This window comes from Artibeus jamaicensis, unplaced genomic scaffold, assembly GCF_021234435.1.
Source record: "Artibeus jamaicensis isolate MK-2021 breed Jamaican fruit bat unplaced genomic scaffold, CSHL_Jam_final contig_456, whole genome shotgun sequence".
NCBI lineage: Eukaryota > Metazoa > Chordata > Mammalia > Chiroptera > Phyllostomidae > Artibeus > Artibeus jamaicensis.
This window is the reverse complement of record NW_026521839.1, coordinates 4,576,268-4,596,749: the sequence shown is the minus strand read 5'-3', so window position 1 is coordinate 4,596,749 and position 20,482 is coordinate 4,576,268. Positions and strand designations below refer to the sequence as shown.

The 20,482-nt window shown below is 41.9% G+C and overlaps 1 protein-coding gene and 1 pseudogene across 1 annotated transcript in view; both read right to left on the bottom strand.

Moving 5' to 3' along the window:
- Positions 1-20,482, bottom strand: part of LOC128627598 (protein diaphanous homolog 1) — a 59,355-nt gene that overhangs the window by 15,652 nt on the left and 23,221 nt on the right. The window contains exon 2 of the mRNA XM_053666449.1: positions 4,544-4,644. The gene's annotated coding sequence lies outside the window, so the exon portion shown is untranslated. The remainder of the gene's footprint in view (positions 1-4,543; positions 4,645-20,482) is intronic.
- Positions 16,881-20,223, bottom strand: LOC119051101 (60S ribosomal protein L6-like; annotated as a pseudogene).

The window sequence follows — 20,482 nt, the reverse complement described above, 5'->3', positions numbered from 1 at the left end:
AACAAGTGCCATTGCCCCTCTCTGACCCCACCCCCACCCACAGCCACAACCCAGGCACTGGGTCGCCCTGCCCTGTTCCTCTTACGGAATAGGCGCGAAGAGATCAAAACATTATGGCTCAAGAAGAACAGCTCAAAGCCCCAGAGCCAATAATTCTAAGCAACCAAGAGATACCAACCTATCAGATGCACAGTTCAAAACACTGGTGATCAGGATGCTCACAGAACTGGTTGATTTTAGTCACAAATTAGAGAAACATATGAAGGCTAAACTAATGGAAATGAATGGTAATGCACAGGAAATCAATAGTAATGGAAAGGAAACTGGGACTCAAATCAAGGGAGTAGACCAGAAGGAAGGAAAAAATGACCAAACAGAAAAGAATGAAGAAACGAGAATTCAAAAAAATGAGGAGAGGCTTAGGAACCTCCAGGACATCTTTAAACATTCCAACATTCCAATTATAGGGGTACCAGAAGAGGAAGAGGAACAGTCACGAGTGGAAACCTTATTTGAACAAATAATAAAAGAGAACTTCCCCATTCTGGCAAAGGAAACAGACTTCCAGGAAATCCAGGAAGCTCAGAGAGTCCCAAAGAAGTTGGACTTAAGAAGGAACACACCAAGGCACATCATAATTACTTTAGCCAAGATTAAAATGAAGGAGAGAATCCTAGAAGCAGCAAGAGATAAGGGGACAGCCACCTACAAAGGAGTTCCCATCAGACTGTCAGCTGATTTCTCAAAAGAGACCTTACAGGTAAGAAGGGGCTGGAAAGAAGTATTCCAAGGCATGAAATCCAAAGACCTACATCAAGATTGCTCTATCCAGCAAAGCTTTCATTTGGAATGGAAGGGCAGATAAAGTGCTTCTCAGATAAGGTCAAGTTCAAGGAATTCATCATCACCAAGCCCTTACTATACGAAATGTTAAAGGGACTTATCTAAGAAAAAGAAGATAAAAAATATGAACAGTTGGGTGGGAGAAATAGACAAAAAACTGTACTAGAAAAATAACTAAATAAAATTATTTAAAAAAAAAATGAACAGTGAAAGGACAGCAAACTCACAGATATTAACAACCACGCCTAAAACAAAAGCAAACTAAGAGGACAGCTAGATCAGGAGCAGAACCATAGAAATGGAGATCATATGAAGGATTAGCAACAGGGGAGTGGGAGGAGGAGGAGAAGGGGGAAGAAGGTACAGAGAATAAATAACATAGACGGTGGGTAGAAAATAGACAGGGGGAGGGCAAGAATAGTATGGGAAAGGTAGAAGCTAAAGAACTTTGTGACACATGGATGTAAACTAAGGGTGGATAGTGAGGGAGGGGGTGTGCAGGGTGGAGAGGAATGAAGGGGGGAAATGGGACAACTGTAATGACATAATCAATAAAATATATAAAAATAAATAAATGCAAAAAAAGGAAGAAGTTAAGCTACCCATCCAACATTCCACTACTTGTAAGAGGTGGAGCCAAGATTTAAATACAAATAAACTCCAGAGCCTCTGTTCTTAACTCCCATGCTGTACTAAAATAATTCTTGCCTTGGCTACTGACTTTCCTAATGCCAGATCCAAACAGTCCTTATTCTGTCCTGATTTTACTTGGCTCTGGTCTTCCTCTGACACTGTGGACTATTCCCACTTCTGAGGACCATCTCATACCTTTTTTCTTGCTGCTGCTCTCTAGCCCTTTTCCTTTGAGGCCTCCCCCTTTTGTTCTTTCACACTTTATTATTAATAGCCTTCAAAGCAAACTCATGGTGTCAATTATGACTCATATAATGTCTTCTAAACTCCTATCTCCAGCCAGGCTTTCCTTCTGATTTCTATGCCCAAATGCATGGTGGACCCATCCTTTTGGAGGAGTCCCACAGGCACCTTAAATTCTACCCTAAAATTGAGGTAACCTGCCTTGGCTCATGTGGCTCAGTGGACTGAGTGCTGGCCTGTAAACCAAAGGGTCACCAGTTCCATTCCCAGTCAGAGCACATGCCCGGGTTGCAGGCCAGTTCCCCAGCAGGGGGCATGCAAGAGGCAAACACACACATTTCTCTCCCTCTCTTTCTCCCTCCCTCCCCCTCTCTAAAAGTAAATAAAACCTTAAAGAAAATTAAGGTAACCATTTCTACCGACCACCCGCTCCCTGTCATCATGCCCACCACTTACCACTGCTCCTACAACAGACAGAGAGCACTGCTCCTGCTGGATCTCCCCGTCTCAGTAAATTCAGGAAATGGTTGCATCCTCCCAGGGATGTCCAACCCACAGCCCATGATGGTTACAAATGCGGCCCAACACAAAATCATAAACTTACTTAAAACCTCCTTTTTGCTTATAGTTTTTCACTAGTGCTTGTATAATTAATGTGTGGCCCAAGATAACTCTTCTTTCTCCACTGTGGCCCAGAGACACCAAAAGGCTGGACACCCCTGCCTGGAAAACATCTCCTCTATCCTCTGAGTCAGTCACTAAGTTCCGTTAATTCTATCTTCGCATTTTCTACCTTCCTATTCATTTTCACTGCTTTAGTTCCATGTCCTGATCACCTCTGGGGTAGTTTAAAGCAATGATAGAACTCATCTCTGCCTACAGTCTTCCTCACCCCAGCACTGCAGCCTCAAAATCAGCGCTGAAGTAGCCTTCCCCCAAATCACACGGGGTTGTCCCATTCACTTTCTTGATTGAAATCCCTTCAGTAAATTCCATAGCTTTCAGGATAAAATACATACTTCTTAGCCTAAACCTACCAGAATTTTTATGACCTACCCTCTACCTATTCCTTCAGAGCTTCTTCACCCTCCACTCCCCCAGCTATACTTAAGAACCTGTAGATTCTGAACTGCACAATATTATCTCATGTCTCTGTGCCTTCACACATTCTGATCCCTCTACCAAACCACCTAGCCCTTACCCTTCACTTAACGCACTGTTAATAATTTATTTTTTATTTTTCAAAATTTACTAATTTGAGGAAAAGGAGAGAAAGAGAAACATCTATTTGTTGTTCTACTTATTTATGCATCCATTGGTTGACTCTTCCACATGCCCTGACTAGAGATTGAACCCACAGCCTTGGCATATTGGGGCAATGCTGTAACCAACTGAGCTACCCGGCCAGGGCTCACCGTTACTACTCAGTTTAAGCAGTACATCCTTTAGCACGATCTCTCGGATGTGCTCCCTCCATCACAGAACTTACCACACTCTGTGCCACTACTTCTGTTATTTACTTTTACGCCTCCACCCAAACTACAGTTCATGAGGAGAGGGGCTATGTCTCATTCAGTTCAGTATCCCTAGCATGTAAAAGGCACTTAGTAATTTGAGTCATTAAATTGCATCTCCTAGACCATCCTATCCTAAACCAATCTCAATTCTCTTCCTGAATTCTGCCTTCCACATTGCTATCACTCGGGAAATCACACTGCACTGCCCCACCATCTTGCATCATTTTCTGAAATAATAATGACTCACATTTACATTCCCAGAGATAAACCCTGAGAAGAGGAATTACTTCTCATTACTTCAGTCTCCATAAAAGAACTTACGTACAGATTCTGCTTAGTAATATTTGTTCACAACGATGTAAGATTATGTAGCCAAGAATAACGTAAAGGCTTAATGTCCTCTCACTGTATCACTGACTTTACTTAACGGGTGTACGTACTCATTACTTGTGTGGCCTTGGCCAAGTCCCAACAGCTGAACTTTAGTTCTCTCACCTGAAAAATGGGGACGGCAGCTACAGCACAGGATTGTGAGCGGGTTGTACAGACTACACGCCCTTTCCCATCTGGAGCGCATTCCTGCTGTGTGCCAAACAGAGCCCGTGACACAGCAGGCCCTCAGACATTTGTGGAGAAAATATTTAAATCTATATTTTCAGAGAGCTCAACAGCTGACACAAACAGAAAATGAATGTATATTCTGATCATCAACTAAGTAGGACCTATATCAACTTTGCAGGAGTTTCTGGTCTGAAATTCTGCCACCAACCAGAATTGTAAGTAGCAAGTTCAGAACAGAACTCGTTGGAGTTTTTGATCCTACTCTGAGAAGTCCAGAATTTACATTATTTTTATCCTAAACCACAAAGTTATTTTAGATTTAATTGAAGTCAAGCCAGCACCTGCATTTAGAAGGAAATACTTAAAAGAAAGTAAGAAAGATGGAAATGTACAGTAGCTAGAACATTTGTGATGGGTTTTCTGTGGATGCAGTGGAAACACTTGACAGCTTTGAAATAAGAAAATCCAAGGTTCAAAGCTCAGATATATCTTTTACTAAGTACGTGATTATGCAAATTCCTCAGAGTCTTAGCCTCTATTTCCTTGCCATAAAACTATATACTAACAATCTTGCAGTGCGAATAAAGTGATTAAACAAGGTTGAAAATTCAATATGCAAGGCCTGGCGTACAGCGGGGACTCAGCGAACGGAATTTTCACATATCAAGGACCCTGGATTCATCAAAATTAAGCTCTCAGAAGAAATCCTTCACATTTCAAGTAGTTCAGATCACAGAATTACTTACAGAGATTCTGCGCTGTCTTTGAATCCAACACCTTTAACTCTTTTACTTTTTTCTTTTGCACAGATTTCTTTTCCTCTCCACCTTCCTGATCCTTCTTGGCTAGAATGAAAAAGATTAGAAAAGCACGATTAAGAACAAGCCACATCTGTACCTTATTGAACTACTACCCCATCCTGGAAAGGCCCCTTGCTACCTCTCTATAACAATGGTTTCTCTATTATATTCCTTCAAGGCAAACCCTCTATTTAACTACCTGCCCTTTTATTACTTACTTCCCCCTTCAACTATTAAAAATCTCATTTTCAACTTCCAGTCAAAATGGCGGCATGGGTAGACATACTTCACCTCCTCACGCAACTACAGAGAGAATTACAACTAAACCTCAAAACAAATAACACCCAGAACTGTCAGAAAATTGAACTGTACAGAAGGCTGACAATCAAGGATTTAAAGAAGCCACATTATCCAGACAGGTAGGAGGAGTGGAGACTTGGAGATGGAAGGAGAGGTGGTGGATAAATATCAGGAGGGATACCTTGGGAGCAAAGATCCCAGGCCCAGGTCAGACCGCACAGCCCAGAGTTCCAGTGCCAGGAAGATAAATCCCTGTAACTTTTGTCTGTAAAAACCAGTGAGGGCTGGGGTGGTGGAAGAAACTGCCAGGTTTTCAGGGGACACCATTTAAAAGGATCTACATGGTCTTAGAACATATGCAAATCCATTCGCTCTGGTATTTAGCACCAGGGCAACATCTGGACAGGTGTTGCACACAGGGAGTAGGTGAAGTGACTAGAAATGGGTGATGAGTGCCAGGCAAACCTCCAGAAGCTAGGCAGCATTACAGTCCCTCCTCCAAGCCCTACCCCCATACAGAGCCACAAAGCAGTGAAGTGAGTTGCCCTGCCCTGCAGATTACCTAAGGCTCCACCCCACACAATTTATAGGTGACTTTTCTGCAACAGGCCATGCTACTAAGGGAGTCAAAGCAGGTCTACCTAATACACAGAAACAAACACAGGGAGGCTGCCAAATTGAGGCAAAGAAACATGGCTCAAATGAAAGAACGGAACAACCCCCCAGAAAAAGAATTAAACAAAACAGAGACACTCAACTAAACAAAACAGATACTCAACCTATCAGAAACAGAGTTCAAAACACTGGTGATCAGGATGCCCAAAGAACACACTGAGTATGGCAATAACATAAAGGAAGAAATGAAGGTTACACTAAGTGAAATAAAGAAAAACCTACAGGGAATCAACAGTGAAGGGAAGGAAGCCAGGATTCAAATTAATGCTTTGGAACATAAGGAAGAAATAAACATTCAACCAGAACAGCAAGAAGAAAAAAGAATTCAGAAGAACGAGGGTAGTATAAGATGACTCTGGGGCATTTCCAAATGTACCAACATCTGAATCATAGGGATGACCGAGGGAGAAGAGGAAGAGCAAGAAATTGAAAACTTATTTGAAAAAATAATGAAAGTTAAAGAGAGAATCTTAAAGCAACAAGAGAAAAGCAGAGAGTTACCTACAAAGAAGTATCCATAAGACTATCAGCTGATTTCTCAAAAGATACTTGGCAGGCTAGAAGGGACTGGCGAGAAGTACTCAAAGTGATGAAAAGCAAGGACCTACAATCCAGATCACTCTATCCAGCAAAGCTATCATTTAGAATGGAAGGGAAGATAAAGTGCTTCCCAGACAAAGTGAAGCTAAAAGAGTTCACCATCACCAAGCCATTATTACATGATGTGTCTAAGGGGTTTATTTAAGAAAGAGATCAAAACTATGAATATTAAAATGGCAACAAAATCACAACTATCAACAACTAAATCTAAGAAAACAAACTAAGCAAAAACCCAGAACAGGAAGAGAATCACAGATACGGAGATCATTTGGAGGGTTATCAGCTGGGAAGGGGAAGGGGGAGAATGCAGGGAAAGGTACAGGGATTGAGATGCATAATTGGTAGGTCCAAAATAGACAGGGGGATGTTAAGAATAGTTTAGGAAATGGAGAAGCCAAAGAATGTATATGTATCACCTGTGGACATGAACTGAGGGGTAGGGTGGATTGCTTCAGGGAAGGAGGGTGCTGGGTGGAGAGGGGCAAAGGGGGGAAAATCAGAACAATTGTAATTGCACAACCAATAAGATATATTTTAAAAATTAAGTTAAACTAGGTCAGAAAAAATCTCACTTTCATTTCTTTAATAGTTTACAATGCTTTCCCACCTACATCTTATCTACTTGCAGAGAGCAGCTAACGTTCTGTAAAGCACCAGCTGGTAAATGTTGTAGGCTTTGCAGACCACGTGGTCTGCCTCAGCTCTGCCACACAGCGTGAGAGCACTCACAGGCAACAACACACAACATGACTGGGTTCCAATAAAACTTGATTTTTAAAAAAATTTTTATTTATCTATCTTTAGAGGGGAAGGGAAGGAGAGAGGGAGAGAAATATCAATGTATGGTTGCCTCTCATGCGTCCCCTGCTGGGAACTGGCCTGCGACCCAGGCATGTGCCCTGAATGGGAATTGAACCGCGATCATCTGGTTCACAGGCCCACACTCAATTCACTGAGCTACACCAGCCAGGGCTAAAACTTGATTCTTAAAGCAGGTCAGCCTGAGGGGCTATAGTTTGCCATCCCCTCTACTAGAGTCTACCACCGTGTTATCCTTTTGTGCCTATTAAACATCCTATTTATCATTCAAGCTCCATCTTGAACAGGAGTTCCCTATAACATTTTTCTGGATTTTCCCAAATGCCTATGATCTTTCTCTCTCGGAGTCCCTGTTGATTTTGCTACTTCTTTTTTTTTTTTTTTTTTTTTAAGATTTTATTATTTATTTATCTTTAGAGGGGAAGGGGGGGAGGAGAGAGGGAGAGAAACATCAATGTATGGTTGCCTTTCGTGCATCCCCTGCTGGGAACTGGCCTTCAGGGAACAGGCCTGCAATCCAGGCATGTGCCCTGACTGGGAATCGAACCGCGATCGTGTGGTTCGCAGGCCCGCGCTCAATCCACTGAGCTACACCAGCCAGGGTGCTGATTTTGCTACTTCTTTATATCAAATGCTCTCACTGACTTTGTTATAAATCTATAGTGTGTCTCCTCAACCAGATAAGGACTTTGTTATTTCTCTTTGCAAATCTCATGGCATAAAAATATATTTCTTGTTGAATCTTATTGCTTAACCATCACAGTGCACACATGCACCGAAGGCACAATTCATACTTTCTACACTTTTCAGACTGTTCAAAAACTAATATGTTCTTCCTCTTCTGTGAAGATTTCTCTGATAAATGTACTTATTCTCTCCTTTGCTGAACTAATTTTCATGGTATTTGCTACCTATACCTGATATGACAATTATTATTCAACGTTAATTATTCAATGTTTTGTGATATTTTGTAGGCATCACCTTGATCTTTTAAAACCTGTGTTACTTTACAATTGTGCAATTGTGGATACTTTCCCATCCTACCTAGGCTTTGACCTTCAAGAGCATGAGCAAAATAGTATTTTCATTATCATTCTCTAAGCAGCTGTTATGACAGCGACATTCACTAAAAAACAGTTTATACTAGCTAACAAGGAAGGCCGAGCAGTAGACAGAAATGGAAATGGACAATGTTAATTGTAAAGTTTTCTGTCCTATAGTGTAAGTTGGTATCAACTGTTTAGAAAGCAATGCAAGAATATCTGCAAGGAGTGTCAAGACACTAACGAAGCTCGGTGCTTGTGAGAAGGGCACGGGCACTGAATACAAAAGTGGAAGGGAGATTGTTCGACACAAACGCATTTATACCATTTAAATGTTAGACCATACAAACACTACTGATTGGTACAAATAAGTAAGAAATAAAGCAAACCAAAAGATGAAGTTATATGGCAAAAGTTACACAGAACTACAAAAAAAAATCCATCCTTTGGCCTGAGAGTCCCAAATGGAAGAAGAAAAATGCCCAATACATAAATATTACTTACTTACAAATACTGATTGAGTATCTGTATGTGCCAGGCTCTGTTCTGGATAATGGGAATAAAACAGTGAACAAAACAGAAAAATTCCAGCCTTCATGGGACTTGTGCTCCAATGAAGAGAAATAGACAATGAAATGATTCACAGATAAAATAGTGTAACAGATGGTCAGGGAAGGTCTTAGTGAGAATGTGACACCTGAGTGAAGACCTTTTATAAAATGAGAGATCACACCATGTGAACATCTGGGGGTGGAGGGGGTGCAAAGGCCTGAGAGAGAAGTGCACCTGGTATGGGGCCAGATGGAGTACGGGGGGGAGATCAGCAGAAGAGTGGGGGGGGTAATCACATTTAAAAAAAAAAGAAAATTAAGGGTATTCAGATAAAAATGGAGACCTAAAACATCTAGAATGTATCACAATTTTAGCAGGGAAGGAGAAAAATAAAAGTATTATATTTCAAAACTGAGGAGAGAAAGGGCCCCAAATGAAAATAAAGTTTCTACACTTCATTCGAATTGGCAAATTACTGATATTATTAGACAAGGGTAAGTTAGGTATGTGTAGTGTTACACCTAGAGCAACCCACCTCAGCGAACTGTACAAAGCAATATACTCAAGCATTATAAATATGTAGAAGTAGAACCTTGAAAAAAACGTTCAAAGAAACCATAGATTAGTGGGGGGAAAGAGAGAAACAGAAAACAATACAATGGCCCACTTCAGCCCTAACATCCATTATTAATATAATGGTCTAAACACAAAAATTAACAAAGACTTGCTCTAGTGCAACTGGTTGGCAATTAGCTTTTCTGGTTGCAATGTAAGTGCCTGACATTAAGCATCTGATTGCTGAGGCACCCACTTCAAAGACATCCATTTGAATAAACCTACTGCCAGCTACACAACTACACACAGAGCCAGGCCGTCCACCCACTTAAGTTCCCCTTTTAGAAAGTCTTGGGCTACCTACATAACTAACCATTTCAGTGACCCTGCTCTTCCCATTCTTATCCTTTAATTTCCACTTTTATATTTTAAATTCACCAATAAAGAGGGCACCTGTGAAACCCTAGGCATCCCACCTTAACCCCAGTAAAGGCAGAACCCGAGGGCTGTCTTCTCATAGAGATAGGTATGAAATGCCTAAACGACACACTAGCAAACTAAGTTAAGCTATATGAAATAAGAAGAAAGTAGATCGTGTCCAAGTTGAACTTATTTTAGGGATGCAAGACTGGTCAGACAGAAGCCAGCTAATGTGATCCACAACTACAGTACAAAAAGCATCTGAACAAACTCAATATTCTTTCATGAGAGAAGAGACTTCCCACCAAGTTGGAGGCACAGGTAGATACACACTTTGCCTTCTCCCACAGCCAAAGGAAGGACAACAAATTTAACAACAAAAAACCAGAACTGCCAGAAAACCAAACTATATGGAAGTCTGTCAACCAAGAATTCATCAAGACTGGTAGGACGGGTGAAGATGGGCAGCTGGAGAGGACACACGGCAAGGAGGCAGCAGGTGGTGGTCCCACATTTGCATGTGGATAAACTAGGAGGAACAACTGGAGCGAGATAGACCACGCAACCCAGGGTTCACGTGCAGGGAAATAAAGCCACAAAACTTCTAGCTTAAAAATCTGTGGGGGTTGTGGCAGCGGGAGATATTCCTGGCCTCACAGAAGAGTTCATTGGAGAGACCCGCAGGGTCCTAGAATGTACAGAAACCCACCAATCCATGAATCAGCACCAGATGGGCCCAAATCACTTGTGGGTAGCAGGGAAACTGGTTGAAAGCCAGTGGAGAACCAAGCAAGTGGCCCAGTTCCCTCTTGGACTCCTCCCCCACATACAGCATCACAAAGCACCCATGTGGGTTGCATGCCCCCGCTGTGAATACCTAAGGCTTCGCCCCTTACAACATTAACAGGCCACCAAAAGAAATATGGCCCAAATGAAAGAACAGATCAAAGCCCCCAAAATGGAACTAAGTGAAGAAGAGATAGACAATCTATCCGACGTAGAGTTCAAAACACTGGTAATCAGGATGTTCACAGAAATGGCTGAGTATGATCACAAAATAGAGAAAAAACTCAAAGTAATGCAAAGCAAAATAAAGAAAATATACAGAGAACCAACAGTGACAGGAAGGAAACTAGGACACAAATCAATGATTTGGAGCAGAAAGAAGAAATAAATATTCAACCAGAACAGAATGAAGAAACAAGAATTCAAAAAAAATGAGGAAGCTCCAGGACAACTTTAAATGTTCCAACATTCAAATCATAGGAATGCCAGAAGAAGAGAAAGAGCAAGAAATTGAAAACTCACTTGAAAAAATAATGGAGAACTCCCCCAATATGTCAAAGAAAAAAGACTTCCAGGAAGTCCAGGCAACTCAAGACAGTCCCAAAGAAGCCCAAGGAAGCACACACCAAGGCACATAGTAATTACATTACCCAAGATTAAAGATAAAGAATCTTAAAAGCATCAAGAGAAAAGGAGACAGTTATCTACAAAGGAGTTCCCATAAAATTATCAGTTGGTTTCTCAAAAGAAACCTTATAGGCAAGAAGGGGCTGGAAAGAAGGACTCAATGTCATGAAAGGCAAGGACCTACATCCAAGATTACTCTATCCAGCAAAGCTATCATTTAGAATGGAAGGGCAGATAAAGTGTTTCCCAGACAAGGTAAAGTTAAGAGGAGTTCATCATCACCAAGCTCTTATATGAAATGTTAAAGGGACCAAAAAAAAAAAAAAAGATCAAAACTATGAACAGTAAAATGACAACAAACAACTATCAACTACTAAACCTAAAAAACCCAAAAACAAACACACAAAGAAAACAAACTAGGCAAACAATAGAATAGGAACAGAATCACAGAAATGGAGATCACTTGGAGGGTTATCAATGGGGAGGGTGACAGGGGAGAAGGGGGGAAAGGAACAGGGAATAAGTAGCATAAATGGTGGGTAGAAAATAGGCAGGGAGAGGTTAAGAATAGTATAGGGAATGGGGAAGCCAAGGAACTTTTATGTACGACCCATGGACATGAACTATGGGAGGGGGCAATGCAGGTGCAGGGCAGAAGGATATAAGGGAGAAAAAAATGGGACAACTGTAATAACATAATAAAATACACTTTTAAAAAATATACTTTCATGAAAACTAGGAATAGAAGAGAACTTCTTTAATTAGACAAAGGGTGTCTACCAAAAGCTGAATGCAAAAACCATACTTAAGGGCAAAATGTCAAAAACTACCTTTGAGGTGAGGAGAAAGAAAAGAATATTCATTATCACCGCTTCGTTTAACAGCACTGGCTGGAGGTCTGAGCCATTGCAATAAGGCAAGAAAAAGAAAAAGAAAAAAATTCTAAGAATTAGAAAGGAATAATACTTATTTGAAGATGATGATGGTCAATATAAAAAATCCAAAAGCCCTGCATGGTACAGCTCAGTGGATTGAGCATGGGCTTGTGAACCAAGGAGTTGCAGACCAGGTCCCAAGTAGGGGACATGTAAGAGGCAACCACACATTAATGTTTCTCTCCCTCTCTTTCTCTTTCCCTTCCCCTCTCTCTAAAAATAAATAAAATCTTAATAAAAAAAAAAGAAATCCAAAAGAATCTATTGATAAATTATAAGCAAACAAAAAAGAAATCCAAAAACATTATCCCTAAAGTAAGCATTTGAATAAATATTACTTAGACAAAAAAATACAAAATATCATATAAATATGAAGTATCTAGAACTTCCGGCCAAGATAGAGGTATAGGTAGATACACTGTGCCTCCTTGCACAACCAAAAGAAGGACAACAACAATTTAAAAACAAAAAACAGAACTGCCAGAATATCAAACTGTATAGAAGTCTGACAACCAAGGAGTTAAAGAAGAAACATCCATCCAGACCGATAGAAGGGGCAGAGATGGGCAGATGGGCAGCTGGGCAGAGAGGACTCGTGGAAAGGCAGCAGCTGGCAAACCCAGCAAAGCGGTGGATTGTGGAACTGGCAGTTCCACATTCACGCACAGATAAACCGGGAGGAACAGCTGGGGAGCTAGACAGACCTCGCAAACCCAGGGTCCCAGTGCCAGGGAATAAAGCCTCAAACCTCTGACTGAAAGCACCTATGGGGGTTGAGGCAGCAGCGGGAGAAACTCCCAGCCTCACAGGAGAGTTTGTTGGAGAGACCCACAGGGTTCTAGAACCTACACAAGCCCACCTGCAAGGGAATCAGCACCAAAGTGCCCAATTTGCTTGTGGGAAGTGGGGGAAGTGACTGAAAGCCAGCAGAGAGTGGAGCAAGCGCCATTGTTCCCTCTTGAACCCCTTCCCCACATACAGTAAGTATCGAGATGTGGGTTGCCCTACCTGGGTGAACACCTAAGGCTCCGCCCCTTATTAATAAGTGAGTCGAGACCAAAAAAAAAGGCCCAAATGAAATAACAGATCAAAGCTCCAGAAAAAATACAACTAAGCCACAAAGAGGTAGCCAACCTATCAGATGTACAGTACGAAACACTGGTAATCAGGATACTCACAGAATTGGTTGAATTTGGTAGCAAATTAGATTAAAAAATGAAGGCTAAACTAAGTGAAATAAAAGAAAATGTACAGGGAACCAATAGTGATGAGAAGGAAATGGGGACTCAAATCAACGATGTGGACCAGAAGGAAGAAAGAAATATCCAATCAGAACAGAATGAAGAAATAAGAATTCAAAAAAATGAGGAGAGGCTTAGGAACCTCCAGGACATCTTTAAATATTCCAACATCCAAATTATAGGGGTACCAGAAGAGGAAGAGCAACAAATTAAAAACTTATTTGAACAAATAATGAAAAAGAAATTCCCCAATCTGGCAAAGGAAATAGACTTCCAGGAAATCCAGGAAGCTCAGAGAGTCCCAAAGAAGTTGGACCCAAGAAGAAACACACCAAGGCACATCATCATTATATTAGCCAAGATGAAAATGAAGGAGAGAATCCTAGAAGCAGCAAGAGATAAGGGGACAGTCACCTACAAAGGAGTTCCCATCAGACTGTTATCTGATTTCTCAAAAGAGACCTTCCAGGCAAGAAGGGGCTGGAAAGAAGTATTCCAAGTCAAGAAAGGCAAGAACTTACATCCAAGAGTGCTCTATCCAGCAAAGCCTTCATTTAGAATGGAAGGGTAGAAAAAGTACTTCTTAGACAAGGTAAAGTTCAAGGAGTTCATCATCACCAAGCCCTTATTATTTAAAATGTTAAAGGGACTTATCTAAGAAAAAGGTTAAAAAATATGAATAGTAAAATGACAGCAAACTCAGTTATTAACAACCACACCTAAAACAAAAACAAAAGCAAACTAAGGAAACTGGAATAGGAACAGAACCACAGAAATGGAGATCACAGGGAGGGTTATCATCAGGGGAGTGGGAGGAGGAAAGAGAGGGAAAAGGTGCAGAGAATAAGTAGCTTAGATGGTAGGTAGAAAATAGACAGGGGGAGGGTAAGAATAGTATGGGAAATGTAGAAGCCAAAGAACTTATTATATGTATGACCCATGGTCATGAACTAAAGTGGGAGAATGTGGATGGGAGGGTGTGCAGGGTGGAGGGGAGTGAAGGGGGGAAAATGGGACAAATGTAATAGCATAATCAACAAAATGTATTTAAAAATATGAAGCATCTGGAAATAAATTTAATAAAAGTTGTATAAGACCCCTACCTATGGAGGAGGAATATAGCTTTATCAAAAAGCATCAAAAATGGTAAGTGAATATAGATTAACAGATTAAAAGACTTAATAATGTTAAGATGTCAATGTTCTTCCCAGATTGATTTATATAGTCAGTAGAATAAAAATTCTAACAGGTTTCTTTAAGTTGATAAGCTGATTCTAAACTTTATATGGAAATACAAAGGGCCAAAAAGAGCTAGGATACATGAGAAAGCAGCAAAAAAACAGGCGATAATGTATATTCTAAAATCATGATAATCAAGGTCATGTGCTATAGGCATCAGAATAAACAAGATGACCAAAAGAAGAGTGAAGCCCAGAAAACAGACCCATGCATGCCGGCTCTCGATATGACAGAATGAGCGTGTCAAAAGACAGGGAAAAGAACATACTTCCCAATAAATGGAACTGGAACTAAGTATCATATAAAAAAATTATATCCGTATGCAAACAAATCAATCACAAGTCAATCAAAGACCTAACTATGAAAGGCTAAACTATAGAATTAATCATCTTGGTGACTAAAAGGTATCTTAAACAAGACACAATACATATGAACCATAAAGAAAAAGACTGCTAAAGCTAAGCATTTTTTTATAAACAACTGCTGTTCATCCAGACACTACCTAAACAAAGTGAAAAGACAAGCCACGGAATTGGAGAAAATGTCTGTGATACACGTAAGTGACAATACAATATCTAGAATATATAAAGAATTCCCTTCGTTTGGAACATTACCATTTTGCAACCCTGATGCACTGAAAATCAGAACCGATGTCAAAATGCTGACACCACAGACGGGACCCAGACACCACGTGCCTCTGCACAGGACCCGAACACTTCGGTATGAGGAAGTCTCGGTGGAAAGACAAGTGGAGCCTGATTCTGATGGAACCTCTTGATCCAATGACCAATTTACAGTAAATACAGGAGAGAGAAACGATGCTACAGGAATACGATTACAAAATCCATGTTATGGGAAACTCCACCGGACAAATGCTACAGTCTTTCCAACAAATGAATTTCAAGGAAAAGAGAAAAAGGAAGAACCTATAGATTAGGGGAGAAGAACACATTTCAAACACAGGTAAAACCAAACTACAGTGTTCAGGAATATAAACTTGGGTGAATACAGTGACTGCCACACCAGTGGGGACAGTGACTTCTCTTACCGGGTAAGGGGCACACGGGGGCTCCTGGGGGCCCGTGGAGAGCTTCCATCCCCTGGCAGGCGGCGTTTACAAGGGTATTCGCCATACAATAATTCACTACTTGTACGTGTTTTACATAGCTTTCTAAACATTTTTTTGCTAGTTTAATAAGTAAAAGGTTAAACATCAAAAGATGACCTAAAAATGAGATAATGATAATTTGGAGGAGTGGAAAGGGGAAGGGCAACGTAAGTATCAACATCCTCGCTTTCCTGGCAGGCAGGCCATCGATAAAACCTTTAATTTATAAATCAATAAAAACCGGCAAAAGCTTATTTTTTAAAATATTGCTATACAACGGAGAATGACTGCCATTGAGACGGATAAAAACTTAAAAATAAAAGAAGGGTTTAGTATTCCAGCTAAGAGGTGAAAGCATGGCCTAAGGTCACAGCTGAGTTGAAGACAGAAAGAAATAGACGGATTTAAGAATTATCTGATGAAAAGAATCCAACAGGCTCGGTGTAAGCAAGTACTGCACTCTAATTCAGCATCTGTTTCAAAGTGGGGTGAGTTAGCACCTCTGAAGGCACTCGTGCACCGTCAGAGAGAGCGAATGACGTGTGGGTAACGGGAACCGGGGAAAGAGCGCGGTGGTGGCAGAGGTCAGGACAGTGGCTACTCTGGGTCAGGGGGTGGGAGGAGTAAGTCAGCAGCCATAACTGGAAGGGGATACAGGAGTTTCCAGTTCTTAGTAATATTCTGTTTTTTGATCTGGGTGTTGATTACACGGATATAAATTTCATTTTTAATTTTGTGAAAATTCACTGACTCATACACACATGATCTGTATACTTCAACTTGAAATAAAAAATACACACTTCTGATTATAAGGCTAATGTTATATAGAGAGTATAAGTAAAGATGATAAGGGAACATGGACAAATTAAAATAATTTGATTTGTCACTGTGGTGAAATAGTGTAATAATTATGTGCACATTTTTTAAGCTGTCGCCCTCCAGGGAACTGAGAAGGGGAGACAGATGTGGGTCTGGACACCACCTACAACAGATTCGGACTCTCGGACACCTGGCTCCGGTTCTACTTTTACAATGGATTGAGAGAGGGAGGGACCCCACTAACCACCAGCAACAGAAAGTCAAATGTGGAACTCATAGAATACTCCCATTAGCAGCTGTCCCAGCCTTGTAATAGAAATGGTGCATTAATTCAGCATACAATTTTTATAGCATTTAACATATGACCTTATCAATGCTTGGGTTCCAGCTCCCCATTTTTGCCAGAGCAAGGATGCAGAAGTGGGTATGGGCAGCACCTTAGCACAGAGGGAAGAAAAAAATCTTATTTGCAAATGACTGTGTCTCTGCTGACAATAGCAGAAAAGAGACCCTCATCACTCAGCTGACTCCGGTAAAAAAGCAAGTCAATGCCAGGGTCCATGTTTCTAGCTGCTGCAACTCTTGACCTCTTCAGCAGATTCTAAGCACTTTTGCTAATGAGAAATACAGCTTCCATATTGGCACTCAGCCAGCCTAGCCTCCAAGGACCAGACTTGACGATTGCCCTGCCAGCCTTGCCAAGAAGTCAGACCCTGTAATTTCCCTTCTGTAACCTGTGCCCTTCCCAGGACCAAGGGCACCAGCTACCTGCTGTGACTGCTGAAGGTCAGAGTCACTGTCCCATTATGGAAGGGGGAGAATGAGCATCAAGCAAGAGCTTTTGTTTCATCGCCTGCATTTAACTCAGTCTCAGGCATAATCTCCAAAAGGTCATGGGTTAAGAGTTAAGAGTTGGCTGTTAAAATGCTGAAGCTCTGACAGAATTTTTGAACAGGACCCACCCCCAACATTGTATCTTCTCTTTCTGTGAAACAGTGTATGAAGTGCTACTAATTCATCAGGTCTGATCAGGGAGAAAGCTATCAGTGCAGTAAAAAGAAAGTGGTGGGAGGATCAAGTAGAGGATCTGGAATCGCCCCAGGGATGCAGCTACCACCCAGCCAGAAAATCCAGTGTCCCAGGGCTTAAAAGCTCTCCTTTTATTTTAATTATTTATTCTAACAGACCGGTTATTTAGTTAGGTTCTTCATAAGAAATTCAGAACATCAGTGTGTTAGGACAAAGGCCATTTGCAAGAGCAAACAGAGAGTGGAGGTCGCCCTGGAGCTGAGGAATAGCTTTCATTTTTGGTAGAATTTGCGAGTCTATGGCTTTCCGATCGAGCTTGTGCTGCTCCACAATCTTGCATTTCTCTTTATCTGTCAGAGATCTCGCCCTCCTGGTGTCTGGGCTTGCCCAGTTTCTCCTTCCCGAAGTAAGCATCAGCGAGATGTTTGGGGATTTTCACACCACTTACATTAACTTCGGTGGCGGCAGCAATGACAAATTTCTGGTCTATTCTATGCAGAGGCACTCAATTAAGGGACAGAGGTCCAGTCACAAGCAGCACGCCACTGCTCAGCTGTCCAGGAAAACCACACTCTTGCCACTGTGGCTCCCAGTGAGGATGATCGGAATGGCCCCAGAAGTGATGCTGGCACAGCTTTCCAGGCACATCTTCGGCAGGACCACATCTCGGCACTTTGCTAAGTTTAACCACTCGGGTACCATGACACCTGTCATCGCCAACTGGTTTTGTGACAGTAGCAAGAACTTCCTCCTTTTTGTTTTCAATCCTGAATTTAGCTACTGAATACTTCCATTTGTGCACATACCTGCCAATCCCTCTGACCAGGGCAGGGTTTCGGCTGCAGTGGGGCTCCCCTTTCTTAGGTGACTTGGCCTTGAGGTGACCCTTCTGACTCGTGCCACCAGCACCAGCCTTCCTGGCTTCACGTTTCATCTCCTCAGTATCCAGCTTCTCAGTTTTTCTCACTTGCCATCTTGTATGATGGGGAAGAGCCTAAAAGCTCTCCTTTAATTTCCAGGAAAGAACACGGTCTGCGTCAGCGACGTTCTCTGCTGAGAGCAGTCTGCTGACTTTTCTAAAGACTCTTGGTAACAGGCCACTGTCCCGGTGAGACCTCCAGCCTCTTCTCCCTCTGAAGGCTGCAGACTGTTGTCCCCTCGCTCCCTCTGTGCTCACCTCTGGGGAAACCCTCAAGGTGGGACGCTCTGTTCCATGAAGAGGAGAAGCCCAGCCCTGCAGCTTCTGCGTCCTAACCTGAGGGATGCTCCCCATTGCCGTAAGAAACTAAGTCTATAAATGAATTGCAAGATAAAAGAAGGAGAAAGACAGCAAAAGCCGAAGGGGGACATACGGACACATCAACCAACTGCAGTATCTCTGACACAGATGAACTGCTTAAAAAAATTACTACCGTAAGATAATCTGAGAAATTTAAACACTTTAATATTGAATAATATATTTTTAATTTTAAATATTTTATTTATCTTTAGAGGGGACAGGAAGGAGAGAGGGAGAGAAATTTCAATGTATGGTTGCCTCCCATGTGTCCCCTGCTGGGAACTAGCCTGCAACCCAGGCATGTGCCCTGACTGGGAATCGAACCATGGCTGCTTGGTTCCCAGGCCCGTGCTCAATCCACTGAGCTACGCCAGCCAGGGCTTTGAAGAATATTTTATTTAAAACAAAGCCCCTATTTTTTGATACACATTCTGAACCACTTAAGAATTAAATGATATATTATCTTCACATAAACATAAATATGGAAGCATGTATGTATCAATTTATTATGTGTGTGTGTGCGTGTGTGTGTTTACATTTCAAAAGTGAAAGCTTTTTTAACATTAGATTGTTTCCCTGGAGTTAGCATGGTATCTAACTCTTCTCGGACAATGAAGGGAAAAGGCCTTTTCTTTTCTTCTTAACTGATCCTGTAACTGAGATACCACCCTGAGCATAAAAGCCACCCGAACCCAGGCTTAGATTCCCAGTGAGACGGGTGCCCTGCCACCGTCAGTGGGTGTCCACTGTGCATCTACTGCTCAGGCAGCCTGCACCAAGGTGAGTCCCGGGGAACCAGCGCTGAGCAAGGCCTCCCTCCCCCGTCAGGCTCCTCCCTGCCCCACTCTTTTTTTCCTGCGTCACAAACACAAAATGGAGTTAGCTAGAAACAAAACAGTCTGTCTAAAATGGCTGAATACAGGAGGGAGTGCCAGGCAATAAAGCGAAGGGAAAGGGCACCCCCTGCTGTTCAACAAAGGGACCCTGTTTTCCTTCATTATTTTTGAATATGTCTAAAGAATCAATCCTACAGAGTCCAAGTTAATTTTGTCATGAATCTTGATATCTATGTAGAATATTAAAATCAAAGAATAGAAATTGAGGCACAAGAAGGAAAAATAATTTCCAGTCTCTAAAGGCAGAGAATAGTTAAGGTACAAAGTCCCAGTTACTGCTCGGCTATGATTAGTAACAGATTTTAGGAGCCTGCAGACGGTCATTCTTTGAATACTATTCCCCAACTTCTATAATGAGCTCAGGGCCCCCAGGACTACAGCCATCACTTCCCCAGGAATTCCTGCAGCGGGCTTCTCCAGTGAGGACCACAAACAGGAAGTGGCGGCGCGGGGAGTTGCCTGACATCCCAGAAACCAAGTTCTTCGCAACTGCAGGTGGGAGTGAGTAAGGAAGGAAGGGAAAAGGACTTTGGGGTCTGAAGCCAGTCACATCCGCAGGGCTGCCAGAGTCAGGCTGAGTGAGTTACAAAGCAACTGCACCTAACCTTGATTCTCACTCCTGACTCAGCACCACATGCTGCTTGCTCTGCCCAGGATCAAGCCTGCGGCATTTGTCCCCATCCAGAAGGGAACACAGTCTCATGCTGCATCTCCCTTGAGTAAGCCAAGTACCTTATGACTAAAAGAGAATACATGAGAAAGGTAGAAAAAGTAGAAACATGTTTAAAATTCTGTGGGTCCAAGTCGCCAAGTCGCCAATGGTTTCCACTACTTAAATGGAGTAGCACAAAGTCCAGACAGCAAGATAGTTGCAGGACATGTAACACATATGAGCACAGAATCAACACAGAAAGTTTAAAACGAGTGAGCCCTGGCCAGGTAGCTCAGTTGGTTAGACAGTC